Source organism: Rhipicephalus sanguineus, chromosome 2 (assembly GCF_013339695.2).
Source record: "Rhipicephalus sanguineus isolate Rsan-2018 chromosome 2, BIME_Rsan_1.4, whole genome shotgun sequence".
Lineage (NCBI taxonomy): Eukaryota > Metazoa > Arthropoda > Arachnida > Ixodida > Ixodidae > Rhipicephalus > Rhipicephalus sanguineus.
The window spans coordinates 59,953,064-59,957,338 of NC_051177.1; positions in this window are offsets into that span (position 1 = coordinate 59,953,064).

Consider the following 4,275-nt stretch of genomic DNA (forward strand, 5'->3'; position numbering starts at 1 on the left):
CTTGCCTCGTCTTACTGTTACTCATCACGTGCTGCATGGGGGCCTGTTTCAGCATGTACGGCATTACCTTCCTGCTGGTACGTCGTAAGTGTTTTAAAATTTGAACTTAATTTTGCTTAATGTAAAATTCTTAGTTCACTCCGAAGTTATGTAAACACAGTCAACCACACATTGGCAGTGTTATACAACTGCCCTCTTGTGCTACTATGTTGCAACTTGCATTTCACTTGTGCAGTTCTTCCTGCTTGCTTACAAAAATAAGTTCAGCCTAAGTGTAACCCCTTTGAGACCTGCCCTCGTTTGTCACACAGTGGTACACCGAAATCACTGTTAAGTGACCATATTGTGTTGCTTGTACAAGGACTGCTTGTACATAGCTTCACCTGGGGAGATTAGCAGTATATTACGTAAAAAGGGACAAATAGTTTTTCTAGTCTTTTACTGGCTCAAGTTTGATCAGGTCGGTTACGTTTAAATGAAAACGCTGGTATGGTGTGCTCCTTATGGGAGGCAGAATGTTTTTAATTAGACCAGTGGTATCGGCAAAAGTTTAAAAAAGTGAGGCATGGAGCCTTCAGGTCTGTTAAATTTAAAATGACATTTTTATAAAAAAGGACTAACTGATGCACACACAATGTAAACTGATGCATTAAAAACTTTCAAAATTGAAAAATGCAAGATTTCCGAAGACTTTCTGGTCAGAAATGCATTCACAATCAACTTCATTAAAATGTGATGAAACTTTTCAAAATCAAAAAATGCAAGATCTACCAACAAGGTAAGCCTATAGCCAAGTTTTATCAAAAGGGACGGACATTAAAAAATGTAAACGTGCAAGATTTGCAAAGGCTACAGGTTTACCTTTTTGGTGAAAGGTGCACCCACAATAAATTTTATTGAAATGGGATGGGCATTTGAACAACTGAAAAATACAAAGATTTTCAAAGGCTATATATAGGCTCACCTTTTTGGTGGAAAGTGTCCCACAATAAATTTTAATAAAATGTGATGGACATCTTCAAAATCGAAAAATACAAGATTTACAAAGGCTGTAGGCTTACCCTTTTGGTGGAAAGTGCCCCCCAATAAATTTTATTAAAATAGGACGGACATCTTAAAAATTAGAAAATACGAGATTTTCAAAGGCTATAGGCTTACCTTTTTATTGAGAAGTGCATGCACAATAAGTTTTAGATAAATGGGATGGACATTTTAAAATTTAAAAAGTACAATTTTTCGAAAGGCTTATCTTTCTGGTCACCAACGATCAGTTTTATTATAACGGGATGAAACTTTCAAAACTCAAAAAAATACAACATTAATCTTTTAATTTTTGATTCTTGCAGATTAATTGGTGTGAAAAAATAAAAAGGTATCTTTTCCTGGCGGCATTGTGCTTCGAACCTAGGACCATAAGCTCTCGAGGCGAGTGTTTCACTCACTGGGCTAAACACAAACTCTTGCATACCCCCTTCAGGTGCGAATTATGATGCACTGTCTACGAATGTGTGAAATCCACATACCGTAATTCCAAGGCACTCAATATTACATTTCAAGAAAGAAAATCAAGTAATGTGTTGTTTTGTGTGAGTTTCAGTAATTAATTGTAATTAGCATGTTATTAAAAACGTCATTCTTCTGCTGTCTGGCATGTTCCATTTTGACATAGGAAGAATGAAATTGTAGGTTTCAGATGTGTGCACAATTAGTTTTCGGTTGTAATCAATTTGAGAAAAGAAAAGGTACTTTTGACGTTGGTTCCCAAACGAAGCCCGTTGAATGACTTTTTGAACATTGTTGTGCCTTCAGCAAACTGATCGGCTAGTCATACACAGCACACCGACCTTAAGTCAAGACATATTGACAACGCAAAAGGTTCAATTTGTCTAATGAGCAACGTATCTTGCTCTCTTTTGGCCACGAGTTGACACAACTAGCATAAATAAGTTGCGTACACAAACGTAGCCACCACCACTGAAGGGGATAAAAAAAAAGTTGAAAGAGAACACTTTTAGGGGCGAAGCTCCTTATGCCGTCGGTCTGTCCATCCTCCGTTTGTTTGTTTGTAGTAGCCACCTCTAGTGCGTGAGGAGCGCGCGTTCTGGTATGCAGTAGAAGAAGAAGACGACGTTGACGAGTGAGACTCTCGTGCGTGTTCGCCTGTGTGGCGTTCTTTCTTCTTTACTACGTCTCGTGTTTTCAACGACGCCCGAAGACAACATTTTAGAAGTAACGTGCCATGAGGCTCCCTCATGGCGCACTTTCTCTTTCCCTCGGAGTCGCCAGATGGAAGACAAGGCTACAGAGACCCACCCACGAGATAGCCGTTAACTTTGCAGTGGTCGAACATCTTGGCAAAAGATTGCCGTTCTCTTATGTTTTCTTTACTTGTTGTTGCCTTCTGTAGTTTCCCGCCTACCATGTAAGCCTAGCTGGTTTTATGTCAAGCTAGTAGACGATGTGGAACGGGACCTCATACTTACTGCGGTGGACGTGAGAACTGGAATGTATCCTTTGATATACGGTCTTTTGGCGTTCCACGTCTCGGTAAGACAGAGATGTCTTACCGAGACGTGGAACGCCAAAAGACCGTATATCAAAGGATACATTCCAGTCGTGTGCATCGATGATGCAGAGCATCCTGCAGGTGGTGTGGCCGTATACGTCAAACAAACAGAAAAGGCACAAGATCTGAAACTACTACCAACGACTCAGAGCCACAACGGTGAATATGCAGCTATCGATTTTGATGGATGCATCATCATGACCATGTACCTTGCACCCAATTTATTGAGTGGGAATATCAAGACATTCATTGACACGGCATTGTGTAACTATGACAAGTACAAGAATAGACCATTTGTGTTAGTTGGTGACCCGAATGTCGATATTACCGAAAAGAACAATGAGTGGTTAATACAACATATGGCAGCCAAATATGCTCTCACGTGCACGTCCTTTGATCATATGAAACCAAATACCATCCGAGGGACGTGTATAGACCTGGTATTTTCAAATTTCCAATTGCAACCCGTACAGGAACCGCTATCCCTTCATTTCACGGTCCATAAAGCCGTGATAATGAAGGGACAATGCAAGCCAAGGATCATCTAATTAGGAAAAATAAAAGTTTGAGGTTTGTAGTATACACACAGTGTTTCTCACTCTTTGTATGATGATTGATTGGGCGTTACACAGAAGATTCACGGTTTACCAATGATTCCCTCCGGAGCTTCGCCCCGCTCATCATCATTCGCCACGTGGATATGCTGAGATTTTTTTATGAAGGCTTTGTCGAAATATTTGGCGATGGTGAAATTAATTAAAGCCCTCTAGGACAACATGTAAAGCTGACATGGGGTGTAATAAGGTGAACTTGTCGGCTATGATAAACGTCTTTAACTATTTTCTGAGCGACCCATTTGCACTGTAATCAGGCCCGTAGCCAGGGGGGAGGCCCTAGGGCCCCCCTCCTCCAAAAAAAAATGTTTGATGAAGTAGGTGTTTTTACCAAAAATAAATAATGAAAACAGGTGTTTTTCCCAAATAGTCAAGGTTTTCATCAAGTGGGCCCCCCCCCCCCCCCCAAAAAAAAAATTTCCTACCTACGGGCCTGACTGTAATATTTGGAGTTTTACGCGCCAAAACCACAGAATATGATTATGAGGCACGCCATAGTGGGGGAGCTCCGAATTAATTTCGATCACCTGGAGTTCTTTAACGTGCACCCAAATTTAAGCAGACAGGCTTTTTTTTGCATTTTGCCTCCATTGAAATGCAGCCACCGTGGCCGGCAATAGAACTCTCACCCTCAAGCTTCGCTGCACGACCCCTTACGTGCCAAGCTACCATGACGGGTTGCATGTGCACTGTCTGCTGCACCAGAGAGGCATAGAGAAAAACAAGTTTGCTGCGCAAAAAAAGTAATGTTTTCAGTCCAGGGCGTCAAAAACACCGTGTTATCCTACACAAGCAATTTGCTCCTGTGTTCAAGAGTTGCAAACAAGTTGCTTCCCCGCATAACTTGGATGAATGCGGTGGTGCATCCTTTATAGTGAGTGACCGCCAGAACTATATATCTGCGAAGCAGAATGGTTAAGTATGTGCCAAAGGCACTTGCAGAGTAGTAGCATGCGACGCATTGTTAACGCAATATTCATCCCTTAGATTACCTAAGGGGCCGCTATTCTCTGGCAGTTCTGAGGATTGTTTTAACGAAGCTGCCACACGAAATATTAACTTTCCTGGAAATTTTCTTGACCACTAGATTCAAAG